The sequence below is a fragment of the Mastacembelus armatus genome, unplaced genomic scaffold, assembly GCF_900324485.2.
Source record: "Mastacembelus armatus unplaced genomic scaffold, fMasArm1.2, whole genome shotgun sequence".
Classification (NCBI taxonomy): domain Eukaryota; kingdom Metazoa; phylum Chordata; class Actinopteri; order Synbranchiformes; family Mastacembelidae; genus Mastacembelus; species Mastacembelus armatus.
The window spans coordinates 985,156-1,002,759 of record NW_022872940.1 but is presented as its reverse complement, the minus strand read 5'-3'; the positions used below and the strand labels follow the sequence as shown (position 1 = coordinate 1,002,759).

General features: G+C 38.5%; 1 protein-coding gene and 1 pseudogene across 1 annotated transcript in view; one reads left to right on the top strand and one right to left on the bottom strand.

The window, feature by feature from the left end:
* The window catches only part of LOC113143885 (zinc finger protein 208-like), a 905,597-nt pseudogene that overhangs the window by 102,973 nt on the left and 785,020 nt on the right, over positions 1-17,604 (bottom strand).
* The window catches only part of LOC113143883 (sodium channel protein type 4 subunit alpha-like), a 240,378-nt gene continuing 224,711 nt past the window's right edge, over positions 1,938-17,604 (top strand). Inside the window, exon 1 of the mRNA XM_026329485.1 lies at positions 1,938-2,058. The gene's annotated coding sequence lies outside the window, so the exon portion shown is untranslated. The remainder of the gene's footprint in view (positions 2,059-17,604) is intronic.

Here is a 17,604-nt window from a genome sequence, read left to right as displayed (position 1 = left end):
AGGGGGAGACTCTTATACACTCAGTGGAAACAGCAGAACCAGAGAAAACAGGAGAAACTTGTTGGAAGTTACTCATTTTGAAATAAAATCTTTATTTATACAGGCCATTCATTAAAATTAACTTTTCAAATGCTATAACACTACATATATTATCAGCTGTTACTTGTATGCTTTGTTGTGCTCATATTCTTATTTATTTCACAAATTCATCCTGGATTTCACTTTAGGGATGAATAAGGTTTATCTCATCTCATCTCATCTCATCTGTCTTAAATGATGAAATTCAAATTCTAATGTTTTTATTTTACTGCGTCAGGGCAACAGACCAATTCTTTTTTTCTAATTATGGTGCCGTGTTGTCTGTAGAAGAGCACTCAAACATCTTCTGATAATATTTTCAAGTTGCAGCAGTATGGTCATTAATTCGTAGCCTTCACTCATTTTTTAACAGATGTTGAACATAGGATTTGCCCTAACTTGAGTTGAGCATCAGTGATAGTGGGTGATAAGGTCTGGACCACAGCCTGTGTCCACTTCATCACAAAGGAGTTGGATATGCCTGAAGTCATGGCTCTGTGGAAGCTGCTCAAGCTTTTCTAAACAAGACGTAAAAATTTATGGAACTGGTTTTGTGCACAGTGACTTTTTGTCATCCTGCAAACGGGAAAGAGACAAAAGACAGAAAGAAAGACAAACTGTGAATGCAAAGACTGAAGAACACTGTTGCCTGAAATATCTTTAGACATGATGGAGCATCTTTGACCCTTCTCACCAAAACAGGTCCAGACCAAACCAAAGCATAGGAACAGGGGTGCCTGCAGACTTTTGGCCATCTGTGGCTAGTCATTCTCTAATGAACATGTAATGCCAGGTCATATCAGTATGCTTCTGCACACACAGCTTGTTAGCAATAACAATAGATGACGCTAGCATGTCATTGTTTACTTCAAGCATCTTCTGTGTGTTTTGTTGGCTCTGTGTTGCAGGACACAACTGTGTCTGGCTCTGTGTGGACAATGACACCAGGACAATAGCAGGTTTAAGACCTTTAGCCATTACAGCCCATACTTTAAGTAACCTGTCTTCTGCGTTTTAATGGCTTTGTCTTTGTTGCATATCAGTGTTTGTGTGCCTGTGTACATGTCCCCTGTCACCACAGTGCGACACAAACGGGACTAGGGGCGTAACCTCGCGATACCCCACCACATACACACACAAGCGCGCGCACACACACACACACACACACACACACACACACACACACACACACACACACACTGCCCTCCACGGTCCCACCTCCCCATTTCCAACTCCCTCCCTGTATCTCCCTCACTCTCTCTCTCCGTCAGTGTCCGGGGGCCGATCAAGTGGTAGGGATGATGGGACTACGGCCGGTCAGTCCTACCAACCTACCGACTCACCGAGGCAGCAGAACGCAGCAAAACATTCCGGTCTCACGGAAAACTTCTCACTTTTTCGCTTTCGAATTATTTTTCTAAGAACAAATAAATAAATAAAAGCAACATCTGGAGCCACAAAGGACACGTTTATTTTGAAGGCGTGTTCTCGTTAATTATCACACCTAAAACGGATGAGAAGAAACTAAAATCTCCTTTCCTGAGGTTGAGGGGTGTGTTTTCGACATTTAAAGGGGGTCTACAAGAACGCTGAAGCCACCCCCAGAGGATAAAAGGAGCTGAAGTTGGGAAGATGACAGAGAAAGCGGAAAGGAGTGAAGCAGCCCGGTGCGCACTTTCCACTCGCCGGCTGGACTGACGCGCTACAGTCCGCTCCCCGCCGTCGCCAAAAGGACACTTCTCCTGTCCTCATTATTTTCATAATCATTATCACTCTGCTGGATTAAAATAACACAAGATTCATATTCATCCTCTTCTTTTAAGAGATTTTACTCCAAACACTTTTTTGCCCATGGATCGACCACTTCGCGCCTCCTTTCTGGATGGGATTTGGCAGCTGTGAACGGTACGCGAAGGAGCGGTGATGGTGTGAAAGAAAGCCAGACACAAACCTGCAGTTTATAACGCAGTTGTTTCACATGTGAGTACTTCTTTTCTCCAAACTATGGTCTAAAGGTTTGGAGGTATTATGTTGTTAAGGGCTGAACTCTGACCTTTTAGAGTCAGTTGATCCTGAAAAGGCAAAACATCTGCGACCCTGCGCAAAAAACTATTTACTTTTTATTCATTTCACCTGTGAGAATAAAGGCTTTAGGTGACGCGCATTTACTTAAAGCATGTTTTAGTGCATTTATGTGGGTAAAAACTAATTACAATGTGTCAGAGCTTTTCTTTAAATGCACACAAGCCTTATAAACGCTAATAGGAAGTCAACTAAAATACCAATGTCCAGAAATGTAATGTTCATTTTAAGTTTTAAGACTCACATATTGCCTGACTTGAGTCATGCTGTTAATAATTTGGACACAGAGGCTGATAATGGTTCACGCAGACACAGTTTCACCCTAAAAACAGGCGCTTTAAATCATTTTGACACCGGTGTATCCTCCTTTTCATCCCTGTTTTGAGTCACCTTCGCCCTCCAGAGACTCCCCTGTTCCTATGACAGCCTGCTCCTTATCAGCCGTGCCGTGCCGAGCCGAGCCGTGCCACCACTTTCCATTAATTAACCGAGTGTGTTTATGTAAGTGGAGATACATTTGGGGCTGTGGTTGCTGCTGGTTGTCATACTTTGGCATGCTTACTTCTTTAGATCAACTAACACGCCAATATTTCCATATTTCTACTGGGACTTGAGGCACTCAGTAGAACCATTTCAGCACTTTTATGATATATTTTATAATTAATTTACAATAACTCTGTAGGACTTAAAGTTGTTTTAATATTTTTACCTCCAAAATACCTGTGCCAGGATATTCCTTTTACAGTCGAAACATAACCATTATTGTAGGTACTTGCTGTTTTATTGCTTATGGTACAGAAATATTGTAGTGTTCTTCAGTATAAGCTACCATATCAGATCATATATTACATGTTCTTCATGACAATGCTCGTACAGCACATTTGTAGGGGACTGTGTGAATTGTGTAATTGCTGTAATACTCCTGAAGTGTCTCTATAATATTTATAATGACCCTGACATACAGTAAGTTCAAATTACAATGGAGGTTTTTGAAACTTACTACATCTGTATGAGGCCATTGTTCATAATGAGACTGATCACAGTGAAATAGAAAATCATTCAGACCTGCAGCAGTGTTCCTTGAGGTTTTCCTGATGATCCTCCCGGCTTCTGGATAAATCCCCTGAAATCATGTCGCACAAACTCATGACGTGACAACCAGACATTATGTCTGAGTACAGCATGTAGCTGAGTCAGTTTTATCTCATTTTATATGCTTCATGTAATAAAACCTTAATAACAGTCCTAATAATCACATGATTAAAAAAAAAATCTGTATTAATTACTTTACTTTTAAAAATCAAATTAAATTTAAAGTTAATCTAATTCCTTTAAAGACACACTCTGTATTGAAATTACTGTACTTTTTCTGAAATTGCATTTGAGAAAGTGGAGGTAATACTTTAATATTTGATAAATATTGTTATAAAATCCTTTTTTCTTTTTTACCTAAACACATGCATCAACATTTGCACTGTAGTTTTCTGAAGAAAAAGGTAGATGGAGCGAGTTCGGCATAATGAGTTTTCAATAAATAAATTGTGAGACTTGACCTGATATGATATTTTCCACACTGGCTGCATGTAGACATTAGATTAGGTCTGCCCTCCGCCCCACCTGCCCCCCACCAACTCACTGAAATGTCTATAGCAAGACTCCAGGCGACAGTCCAGTAGCTTATATGTCATGACCCCCGACTGTTCCTCTGGGTCTGATATTAAAAATTTCTCAGTTTAGAAATGTACTTACAGCTTTTTAACCCCTGCCTGCCTCACTTGCAAAAGCTCTACAGGTACAGTAAATGGATGTCATGGTGGGTAGGAAGAATGTGAGAACACAGGGTTGGAAGGCAGTAGGTACTTAGGAGGAGGAGGTTGGCGCTAGGGTTGACAAAAGATCATGAGGGAAACCAGTGAAGGAGTGTTATGCAGCAGGAGGTATAGGTGGGACGATAGATCGTGATGCTGCATTCACATATGGTTTAACCCCTTCTGTCCTACTGAGATAATCATGTCCACAAACCTTTGGCGACTGCTGGAAGAAGTACTCAGATCCTTTACTAAAGTAAAAGTGCAAAAGTCCTGCATTAACTGAAGTATCAAAAATAGAAGTATACATTCTGGAGAATGACTAAATTTATCAGATAAATGTAGTGCATAATATTATTGGATTATATATGTATAAATATATATATATATATAAATCTCCCTCTCTCTCTCCCTCCCTCTCTCTCTCTCTCTCTCTATATATATATATATATATATACATAATGATTATACTGTATTTTTTTATTGATCTGACTCTGAATATGAGCTAAAATTATCAGATATATGTAAGTGCAGTAAAAAATACAAGATTTGTCTCTGAAATGAGAAATAAGAAAGATCCAGGAGTTGACTGGAAATAAGCTCAGCAAGGAAAGAAGTGTGGCCGGTAGGAAGGTGATAGAGAAGAGAAGTAGATCAGAAAGTAGGATGGTAAGATAGTAAGTAGGAAAGAAGGTCAGAAGGAAGGAAAGTCAGAGATGATGCTTCTGAGTTTGCAGAAGATGGAGTTTGTGTTAGTTTACTGAAGAAAAAGTTGAATGGTGTGATAGAGTCTAAAAATCAGTTTGTTTAAAATTTCTAATGTGACAAGAAGAAAAACTGATCCTGATCCTGTGATTCATTTGAATGAAAAGGTCCATGACATGTTAAAAATCTACTTAATGAAATACTCATACTGTTCCTACCCATCACTCAAATCTTTTGTTGAGTTATGATTGGTGAGAGATTGGTGTACATTAAGAGGTGCTAGCATTTAGAAAACACGTAACGTCTTTTCCTTTCAGTTGACCCAACTTTTCTTTTTGTTTCTTCTTTTTGGATTTCTTTCTCCAGCTCTATAATTTGTGCTGACGGTACTTTGTCTTACTTGAGAGTCTTCAAATACTCATCAAGTTGTAAGAAAATCTTTATGGTTTGAATCTAAACTGTTTTCCAAATTGTCCAATCTAAATGCTTATATGCAGTAGGTTGCTCGTAATAGCACCCAGTGGCTGAAGTGTTCACTTCACCACAGTAATGGAAAGCTGTGCACGGGGTGTTGTCTATCTACATTTCTGTAAACGTTAAACCAGGAGAAACAGGTGAACAGTGATTTTCAGTGTGCCTGTAGCTGCTGTGTCAACCCTTCAACACCACTCTGCTACAGCCTAACAACAGGTGTTCAAGCGCTGCACCGCCTGCCTTGCGTGCATTACAATTCTGTGTGAGTTGCGTGTGAGTACAGAAAGTGTATCGTGTGCTTACATGTGTCTGTCTACGTGAGCCCATGGGTGTCTGAACCTGCATTTGGTGTGTCTGTGTGTTCGTCTGTGTGTGGGCGATAATGTATGTGTGCCTGGATGTGTTTCTGTATGTGTGCAGCTGAAAAGCCCCACATGGTGTTGTACTGTTTGTTCAGTGTTTGAGCAGCAGGTCTGACCTTTCCTGTGCTGGGCGCTGAGACAACACAAGCTGCTGTTTGACGGACGTGGCAGCGCTGCGGCTCTCTGCTCTGACATCAGTCCTGCAGGCAGAAACTACCTTCCTGCTTATTATCTACAACCTTTGTGCAGTAAAGGCGCTGTATGAAATCTGAGAGCAGCTCTATAGCTTTTATTGTGGAGCTCAAAAACCCTCCTGAGCCCTTATAATCCACCCCTTAGCTTTTGCTTTGCATTCATTTCCTTTTTGTGTTTCTGCTGTGTGTTTTCATGGCCATTAACTCCAATGAAAGACACAAACATTAATGTTATATCCTGTCAAATGTGAAAGGTTTGTTTTTCAGAACATTACAAAGAATTTAATGATCCAGAGCACTGACCAAAGCTCGTGACCAGAGCACCAATGGCTGTTTTGACCACAATTGTATTTCTAGGAACTGTGAAATATTTCTATGAACTCAAACGTCAACTGTGTTTCAGACACCAAGGTTTAAATTTAGTTGCTCCTTGTCCAAAAAGTCCCTGCTAATGACGCTGCACTTTATCATTGACCATCCCCAAACCTTGAACCTGCTTTAGGCCTACTTCATTATCATCATCACTCAGGCTGGTTGTGCTCATACACTGAGATAAAACCTAATTGTATTTGCTTAGAGTTTTAACAATCTCGTACATTTTACTGCACTACATTTATCTGATAACTTCAGCTGGTTTTCCGAATCAGACGAATAAAACATAATACGGTATAATCATCGAACTTTATTAATTAATTAATTCACAAGCTACCCAGCGGTATGTAAAGTACCTCAAATTATAAATATATAATTAATATATAAGGTAGTTAGCATTAGCTCCACCTTTACCAGCTGCAACATTAAAGTGATGATAATATCAATAATAAGAATCCAATAATATCAGATACATTCATGTGACATTCTGCAGAATGACTATTTGTAATACTTTAAGTACATTTAAATGCTGATACTTTTGTACTTTTACTTACATAAAATCTTGAATGCAGAACTTTTACATGTAGTATTTTTACAATGTGGTAATTCTCCTGTTACTTCTTCCACCACTGTTCTCATCCTCATGTGGTGCAGTGAAAAAAAAGACTAATAAAGGCTAATAAGAGCACCTGCAACAACACACTGTAAAAAGCAAGAGCACAAATACTAACAAAAACAGGTTTTAGAGCGGCCTTCTGGCCTGGTCTGGTTCAGCCTCACCTGAGCTGAAATTTCAGGCTGCAGTGACTCAACGACGTCACAAAGCTGAGTCAGGACGAACAGATCTGCTCCTCTACTGCTTTAATCCTCTCTGCTAGAGAGCGCAGAGCTGAGAGCACTGACAGTTTAATTATCTGTTATTTCTCTGTTAAGGCAGCTCGCAGAAATACTCTTAAAAGTGACGTCTTCGCCACTTCCTTCAACGATTTTACTGTCCAAATCTGGACAGACACTGGAGTCAGCAGAGCTTCTTATTTTTTCACAAAAATAAAATGTGTAATGCGTGAGAATGACAATCAAATATTTAATTGTACAGCTGAATTTTATACTGTCATGGGTTCAATTAAAAAATGAAATCTGCTGAATCAACCTTTAAAATAAAACTTTTAACTTGATCTTATCTAAGAAACTAGTGAACTGTTCAAGAACAATTACTTAAAAAGGAAGCTGACAAATAACTAAGTCAAACTACGTCATAGAAATATTAGACGGTGGTGAAAGAAATATTTGGGAATGTTACTTGTGTGAATGTAGAAGTACTACTGTGTAAAAATATTTCACCACAAGCCGATATCCTGCATTCAAATTGTAATGAACAGACTATGAAACAATGGGCCCCTGGACACAGACATAGCAGGAATTGGCAACCACATGATTTGTAGTCTGTTTTGATCCATATTGTTAAAATCTTATTTTATCTCGTCTATTTTTAATTGTTTTGCAACTCTTTCAAGTTATTTATTTCTTGTCAGTTTGCCTTTTTGTAGCTATTTTGTGTGTTTAGTGTAATTTTCTGTTTCCTACTTTTAGTGGATTTACATCTCTTTGATTTTTGTCTCTTTTTTCTGTTTAAAGATTTTTGTAAATTACAGTTTCTACCTGTAATTCTGTGTCTCTTTTTAGTTGTTTTTCTATCCATTTGTAGTTGTTTTTTATCTATTTTTCTTGTTTTCTGGATTTTTTGTTGACACTCCCTTCAAAGGTCTCTGGTCTGGAGGCCTCCTGACCCCTTAGGGCCCCGGTCCTTTTCCGTAATCCATCCATGTACTTAAGTAAAAGTGTTTTATCAGAATCTCCACTTAAAGTATCAAAGTACTAATTATGGAGAAAAATGGTGCGTCTGAATGTTAATACCATTATATATTATGTATATATGATAGTAATGTTACTGCTGTATTAATGTATATGTTGAACTTTACTGCTGTAGTAGATTAAGATTGGACCATACTTTATAAACTGTGAATAGCTTAATCTGCAGATGTGCATCATGTTTAGATCACATATGTTTGAAATTTTCACTGGCACAAAAACTTTATTTGATAAGTAACTACAGCTGTCAGACAGGTGTGGTGCAGTAAAAAGTACAATAGGTTTGCATAATATACAAGTATCAGTACTTCAAGTACACTTACATAAATGTACTTCGTTGTGCTACACTGAACAGTATGTTTGCCCTTCTCATTCTACCTTTGAATACTTGTGGTAGACCTTGGTTTATTTTGTTTCCCGATTTGGTCAAAGTAAACTAAATTACACAAGTCTCATTAGCAGTTCCTGCTGTGAGGATTAGTTATGAAAGGGTTAGTTAGGTGACTGTCTACCTGTTTTTGGCCTTTGTACTTGCAATGTATTATCAAGCTGTCAAAATATAATCAAAGACATTGGGCGAAGGCACACATCTAAGTGAATACAACGAATACAGGGTGTTATATGTCACAAGGACGTGTGCGTGTGGGCTATTTATAGGTCGCCCTCAGAGCAGCATGGTGTTGTTTTTGTTGACAGCATTCAGAGAAGCTTGTCGACCTTTTATCAAATCATCATAAAAATCAGTTTTTATCTTCAGCTTGATAATAAAGTACATGTACTCTGTTTGCAGTACAGACATCAGAAAAGAGTGCTCACTTTGCATCATTAGGATTTTAGCAAAAGCAGAAACACTGTTGAATACAGCAGTAGCATTTGGTTAAATCATCTCTATGATACTGAAAAATTAAGAAAAAATATTCTTGATGTTGCTCTGGCCACATGTATTGTCTCTTGCATTACAAATTCTTTTTGCATTGTTTATATATTTATATGTTGCCTTAATTTTTATTTAGCATAACAAGCATCTGTAGCTCCTAAAACATTACACTGTCTTTCTGAACAGTTAACATAAACTCTAAAAAACAATAATTTGATGACAACAAATTTATATCCGAGTTAACAAAATTGTCTATACTTTCTGGTAAATGTAATCAAATTAAATTTATTTATCCAGGCAAAACGCTCAGGTTAAAAAAGAAATTTGATAGTTGAGTAACAGCTCTAAAAACAGCTGCCCTGGGGTGTTCTCTAAAGTAAAATACCAAAGATCAGCACGTGTCACCTTTAATAGAGGTCTGACAGTCAACATTTTTCTTAAGTGAGTGTTCAAGGCAAGATAAGCCAACTTACAGAGGAACAAAGAGGCCAGACAGCTGCAGCCTGAATGGTTAGCTGCAGTCATAAAGACAGAACAGACCTAACTATGTAACATGATGAGGAAAAAGAAATCTCAAAAAATCATTACAGGTTTTGGAAAACAGTGAAAAGAGAAGCCAAAGCTAGGAACTTACCAACACTGGCTCAATTGTTTTCTCTCTAAATGATCAATTGATTATAGAATGACACATATAGCTGTTCTGGGTCTTTATTTCAGGACTATTTGTCATGTGTATCACTGCTTAAATCTCCAGGTATTGGCTGAAAACAAAACATAATTCATTATTTTTGTTTATATTTGTGGTGAAGAGTACACACAGTGCACTTAAGTTAAAAACACAAGGGCATCATATGAAAACAGCTGCTATGAACATTTTCTATGCAGGCACATGGCAGCACCAATGCTCCGCAAATGTGACATTTCCATTTGTCAGGCTTGTTTGTGGCTTTAGTCCACATAAAATATGCAAAATATTTATAAATACAGATTAGACATCACATTTTAGTTGCTCCACAATAATTTTACAAAAAATATTTTAAAACAATTTCATTGTTTAAAAAATTGTAAAAAAAAAAATGTTATTCCATAAGTGGGTTAGACAAAATAATAAAAACATCTTTAAGTATAACACAAGTCAGGCGAACAGCACCTCAAACCTCCTAAATGATCATACAGCTGAATTGGCATCTCTCTAAAACAGTTTAAAATAAAAAACTGAACATTATTACCTTGTTAAAGGAGAATTTGTTGCAGGACAGTTGTATTAGGTTTAGCCTGATGCACCTAAACCTAGACCTAGACCTAGACCTTATTTTTAAAAGCTCTGGTTTAAAAAATACAATATAGAGTTTGGTAGCATTTGAAATATTTAATGATGCTATTATGATGCTAGATTTATTTTATTTCACAAAATTAGTACTAAAATGTTGTCTTGCCACAAAAACAAATTTTGTAGGAACATTTTTAGAGTAAAACAAAATCTAAAATGACAAAGGGAATATTTGGAAAAAGCTGCAAGAAAAAAAATGCATTTATTCCAATCAAATTGTAGCCATTAGAGTGGAGGTCAAAGGTCAGCAGACACAGCATGATGACATCAGGTATGTGATATTGAAGCAGAAGAACTCTGATTTACCTCCAACTGGTCAGTGACATGTCCACCTCTCTTCAAGAGTATGTGAGCATAAATCAAACGCACCTCGACTCGCTCACATGCCTCCACGTCTCTGTTTAGCAGTGAGATGATTGGACAGTGTGTACATGTGTGAAGGAAATGCTAGTGGCACAGTATTCCTCCATCTTTTCATTAGCTGGTGTGTGACTATACGCGTGTGTGTGTGTGTGTGAAGGGTGAGTGTGTGTGTGTAGTAGTGATGGTTTATTGCTTCGGAGGTGCAGGGCAGAGTTATCAATCTCTCTCTCTCTCTCACACACACACACACACACACACACACACACGCTCACATACACACACACAGACACACCACACACATGCGCGTGTACGCAAACACCCATGCTGTGATTTCACCTGTTCATCAAGATCACCACATTTGTGCTTTGGGACCAGAAATCACATCTGTAACCATAGTAACAGCAGAACCATAGCAACCAGTGTCACCATCAACAACAGACCCAGTGGAGTCTAGCTTTACTTTCTGTCTGGGGCTGTTTTTTTTTTAAGTTGAGTATGTTTGTTTTGAGTACAGTGGAGACTTTGGGTTTTTCTTGTCTTTAAATTAAGTTCAGTGCCTTCACTAACCTCATTTATTTTTCCCATTTCTTCATCCACATTCTCCAGCACTGGGGGGAATACTCCATAATGTCAGGTCGAAATCAAGGGTGCACTTAACGTTGGTGCGATCAGGATGCAGGCAAAGTTAGTTAGGAGAATTTAGAAGTACAATGACTCTCTTTTGCAGGACTTTTTATTTTGGTGGCATAATTCCCCTAAATAATCTGCCACTGATCAAAATTACCATTCATGAACTATGGATGCCTGCTAGGGCTGTATATCGAAGTAAAATGGCAATCTGCACTGAGAACTGAAGAGGTTGGAGGATCAGTCTTAAGTCGATTCATCCACCTGTCATGGTTTGGTTATTTCTTCATGTGTCGTCCTGTTCCTGCTGCCTTCCTTTTTCCAATCAGAATAAACAGACATATGTTCATGGATGAATGTGCGAGGGAAAGAGCAATGACATCTACTGATACTAGCACTCCTCCACGCACACTGCTAGATTGATTGATGAGCTTGTAAATTTAAACTTTACAAAATCCATATTTAGATGTCTGCAACTTAGCAACAGTAAAGTCTCAGAAATGTATTTCAGAGACGTATGAGAACAACATTAGAGGCTTATTTATTTTGGATAATGAAAATTTTTACCCAGTGTTTTTAAAAAACAAAGGCAGAAAGCAATTTCCAGTCAAAAACTTCATTAAAATCCATATCAAAGTAACATAATGGTAATACAGTATTTTTAACAGTGCAACAATGTGGTGTAGTGGCCTGAAAGTGGCTTGTCTGAGGGTGTTAAGGCAAAACATTTGCCCACCCAATACCTGCACATACCCACAGACTCTCTGTCTGTCTTGTTTACAGCTGATGATACATTATTATTTATAATGTATACATATTATTACCAGATACCAAACAGTACTTATATGCATGACTAAAATATAAACATATGATGTATCTTTTATTTATCTAGCACTTCTTTAGTCATATCACTCAAACCAAGAGAAAAAATATAGAAAAACAATTAAATGGGGAAAATAGATAAAACAGGTAAGTCTGAAGAATGGGCTGGAGAAACTGCATTTTAAAGGTACTCTTAGATCCTATGTCCAAAGTGGGTCAGTTTTAAGTTCTGCTGCTGTGACGTCTAAGGCAGAATCCATTTCAGAGAAATAACAAAGGTTTTAAACAAGAGTATGACACCTCTCAAAGGCTTTAAGATTACGATGTGATGTGAAGTGAAATGACAAGCTGTAGCTAAGGCTCACACAACACACCCTGTTCAGTGGCTAATGCTACCAAAACAAACACATGTTAATACATCCACAAGGGTGACCATCTGAATCCAGTGTGAGTCTTTTAGCTGATTTTAACACTGTCATGTCAAAAAGACACTATTCCCTCTACTATTCACTCTGTCAATGTTTCATCCCCCTCACCTGTCTCCTTATCTACAGGCTTTGTGTTTTTCATGTCCTTTATACTCCCTCTCTGTTTTAGTCTCTCCTTTACCTATTGCCTAATCCTCTTAAATTAAGAAGTTATTAACTGAGGAGATTAGATCTGAAGATATGCTACTTTTAGCAAATTAATTAAAAGGGACAGAAAGCTGCAAATCTCTCTCGGTCTCGGTGTCAGAAATAATCACAAACATACATCTATTATAGCTGAATACACACCACAAAAAGTATTTTGACATGTGGCCATTTGTTATAGAGCAAAATGTGATCTGCTTCTAATGTATATGCTTCATTCAGGAAACATGCAGCCTGCGCTGCCGATAATAGCACTGACCAGAAAAACCATGTAGACATGAACAAACTTTGTTGAAAAGTTTTTCACATTCATTTGCTATTTTCCTCTAAGAGATATGAGACTGTTCTTGAACATAGGTTTACAAGTGACATATAGTAATTGCAGCTTGCTTATTTTAGATTTGATGAATCTGAAGGTTCCAGCAATAATAATGATGATGTTTCTTGCTTCAATTAGACAACTGGTGCTGCGAGTGTAGAGAAGCAGAAGGACAAGCTTCATTTCTGGTGTAACGATCAAAGGACTGTTAAAGCTGCAGAGTCTAAATATCAAAAACTTGTCATAAGCCTGAAGTTATGTTTTGTCCAGCAAAAGTCGCTTTAATTTGTGATCCATTTATAGAATTATTGGTGAAAAACCTGGGTGTCATATTGGATCATAAATTTGCAAAGGATAAACAAATAAATTCTGTGGTCAGAGCAAGCTTTTTCCAACTAAGACTTTTAATGGTAAAAACTTTTTAGACATGAAATTGTCATTCACTCTTTTATTTTTAAATCGTTTGCACTTTATATTGGCGTCTGCCAGTCTTTGCTAAACCACCTCCAACTTGTCCAGAATGCGGCTTCTTGTTTTTCAACAATATATTATATCTGTGTTGGCATCCCTTCACTGGCTACCTGTTCATTTTATAATCCAGTTCAAAATCATGTTGATGGCTTTTAAAGCATCAAATTGTTTCTCCATCGCATCTCTCTGACCTTTTAAAGCTATACTGCCTTCCCAGACCCAGGAGATCTAGTGATCGTTTGCTTCTGGCAGTTCCTTTTACTAGGCTTAATAGTCGAGGTGACTGTGCTTTTCATTTGCAGCCCCGAAACATTTGAATGATATGCCTTTATATATTAGATTGTCTCCACCAGTCACCATCTTTAAGTCTCAGTGTAAAACATTTTCTTATGATAATGCGTTTGATTTGGTTTGACTGTGTAAATTGAATTTACTAAGTAAGCCTAGTTTAGTACTTGTGTTTTCCTGTATTACTCTGTCATAGGGTGTGTTTTGTGAAGTACTTTGGTCATCTGCTATTTTTTGCTATATAAAAAAGTTGGAATTGATAATAATAATAATAAGAAGAACAACAATAATATTAATAATAACAACAATAATAATGTCATACTTTTACTTTCCCTGCTCACCATTGTGTCTCTTTCACCTTTCTCTTAATGTCTCCCATTTGCACTCTCTCTCAAATGGCCATATCAGTACATGTCAATGCATTTTGTTGCCTAATATATAGGAAATACAGGAGGAGAAAGAGAAGAACAGTAGCCATAAAACCTGATGACACAGTAACAGTCAAGTAAAAAGTGGCCATGAAAACAATCAAATGATTTCTCTGTCTGTCTCAGATGGATATTATTTTAAGGTATCGGAGTGGAGCAGGTGGATCAGCTTGCCAGTAATTCTGTTGATCTGTACTTTGGTATTTTGAAGCTCCTGATTTTTCAGCTCCCTGTCCCATTTGGAATGCCGGTGTCTCTGCTGGCTCGTGTACAGACTGGGAGACGACCGGCAGGCGCCGGCCAAGTGCTGGTCCGGTTTTGGCTGCAGTGGATCCATTCTTTTCTCGCAGCCACTTTGGCGGCTCCCCAGCCTCATTTGGAAGCCTAAAGAGGACTTCCAGGTGATATAACTCACCCCACTGGCAAACATGATGGAGGTCTTTGCCCTTGTGAACAGTTGATTGTGCTTCACTAGAAAACCATCGTATAGAAAACATTTCAGATGAGGGTAGTGTTGTGGCTGGAGTATTTCCCAGCATTCACCAAGTGACAGGCTAGGAAACACCCAGGACAGGTTGTCTTCTGCCTGTTCTTTTCTTCTATACATAGATGTGTCATGTTTGTTCTTTGTGTTTGAACTTTCAAAGGAAAAAAAGGGGGAATCTGCATTAATGTGTCTGTTTGGCTTCTTAAAAGCTCTGTGAGCTTGACATCAACTGGCCTGAATCTTTTGTGCGCCATGGACACGTGTGCTTTCAGAGAAGTTGAACATTTTAGAGTCAGAAAAGCTAAAACTGTTTACCTTTACTTGTAATTATGATCCTTGCTTGTCAGGTACGATTGTGCAAGTAGTGTTATATAAAGCTCTTAGAGAAGAAATTAAGTGGATTAAATTATTCATTATTTTACAAAACTACAGACAGAAGAAAAAAGTTAAAAAGTAGAGAAATGTTTTCTTCTTTATACTGTATAAATTAGTTCCAGTTTAAGCTATTTCACTATAATTAAGACTAATATGGGAGCAATTGACTTGAATATAAATGATTTGCAGTTCAATTTGTAATAAAAAAAAAAAAAAGCAATCGGTTTGGTTCAGATCCCGGAGAGGATGGACTGTGTAACCTACAGAGGGAACTTGAAATGTCCTAAAAATGCTTTGGGGCTTAAAATATCAGCATTTATATCCAGTTCCCACGCCCAGGGGATCAAATAATCATACTTTGCCAAGTATGTTAGACATGGTTGTCAAGAGCACATGGTATTAACCCACTTGTGTCAGTGTTTAGATTTATGGAGATGCAATATATAAAGGCCACATTAGAAGGAGGTTGGTTAACAGGTGGTTCAGAGAACATCAGGTTTTCCCACAGGAGGGAGGTGTTCGAATCCACTGTGAAACATTGCTAGTCATTGCATATATTTCTCTCCTTGTTAGCAGTGATAAACAGCCTTCAGCTGGTGGAGCGTGTGTGATGGGGGATTGTGTGTGCAGTTACAGGGTTGTAGATGTGGTCAGGGAAGGGTGTTACGCCCCAGCCTAGGGGTTGCCGGAGCGTAACACGATTGTGGAGTTTTCCTCCAAACCTCTTCCACTCTCAACAAATACAAACTAGACGAACTACAATTAACACGAATATTTATTCTGTTTAAACACAGAATACAATACAGAATGTACAACACAAACAAAACGCTCCGTGAGCCCTACGATAGTATACGAATACGGGAAAACAAACACAAACGCTAAATATAGCCCTATGGTATCAATCAAAAGAAACAACACAAAATCACAGGTCGCTAGCCTGGAAACTCCTAAAACAAACAGGAGAAAACAAAACACAAACGTAACCTACGAATCTAAATATGACTAATCTAAACAGCGAAAATCCTATCAATACTAAGTCCTCTAAACGAAACAAAAACCTAATCTCTAACTAACTAATTTACGAAATCGAAGTCTTTATCAAAATAGCTGGGAATGGCAAAGGTGGGAGAATAGCTCTCCTGAACAGTAGACCGTGGGCTTCTTATCTTCCTTCCGGGAAGTGTTAAACCAATCCCGGAAGTCCAATCCACGGTCCTCGAGTCCACGCCCACTCCAGCATCCGCTACACACACACTCGAAATGGGGAGGGGAGAGCCAACAACACACAACCACACACACAATGACCCCTAGCGTCATAACACCTCCCCCCCTAAGAACAAACATTTTCCCAAGAAAATGTTTGTCTCTCCTTTTTTTTTTTTTTTAACATCGGGATAGAGCATCAGCCATCACATTTTCCAAACCTTTTTTATGCACCCTGACTTTCAGGGTGATATGCGCTAGACGTGCGGTGTGTGACTTTGAGCTCCGCCATGACCTGAGCGAAAACTTTCGACATGAAGTTAGATCCTTGATCACTCTGAATATACTTTGGCAAACCAAATGTGGAGGAAAATTTTACTAGTGCCTTGACTATGGCACGAGCTTTTAATGTTCGGAGTGGCACTGCCTCGGGGTAACGAGTGGCAGCACACATTATCGTAAGGATGTATTGATTTCCGGATTTGGTTTTTGGCAACGGACCCACACAGTCAATAATGACGTGTTCAAATGGTTCCCCAATTACAGGAATTGGTTTCAATGGGGCAACAGGAATTAACTGATTGGGCTTACCGGACACTTGACATGTATGACAGGAACGACAGAATTTTACTACATCGGACTTAAGTCCTGGCCAGAAGAAGTAACGAAGAATACGATCATATGTTTTTCGTATTCCCAAATGTCCTGCCATACTGTGATCATGGGCTAGGGTCAAAATTTGGAAACGAAAGGGTTGGGGTATTACTACCTGACAAACAGAGTCATGTACATTACCAGAGCTCGGAGTCCAACGTCGCATCAACACACCGTCATTCATAAAGTAAGACACATCTCTTTTACAGTTTTCACTTTTCACAAGAGACATACAGGAAGACAAAGTGACATCAGTTTGCTGTGCATCAATTAGCTGTTCTCTGTCCACCGACAGAGACAGTGTTTTGTCATCAGGTCTTAATTCCATACACACAGATTCTTCTTTTTCACATTTAGGTACAACACTTGGCGGATCAGAAGTGCTCACGAAAATATCACTGAGATCCACCAAGTTTCCAAACTTTCGTGCCTGAGCACGGGTTACAGCACACATGGGAAATACTACAGGTGAGTTTAACACAGAGTCATCAGAAACAGTTACGGAAGCGGTCGGACATTCGATCACTTCCGGTGACGGGAACACTTGTCCGCCAGCTAAATCATTCCCCATGATAAGGTCTATCCCTTCTATTGGCAACTTAGCTCTAATGGCAACTTTACATTTGCCTGACAGAAATTGGGATGACAACTGAACAAAGTGTAATGGGGCACGTACAACATTCATCTCAACTCCCCACATCAAAATGTCGGACCCGCAGTAAGACTGGGCCGAAAAATGTAGTACGTCATTACGTAACAACGACTGTTTTGCACCAGTATCTCT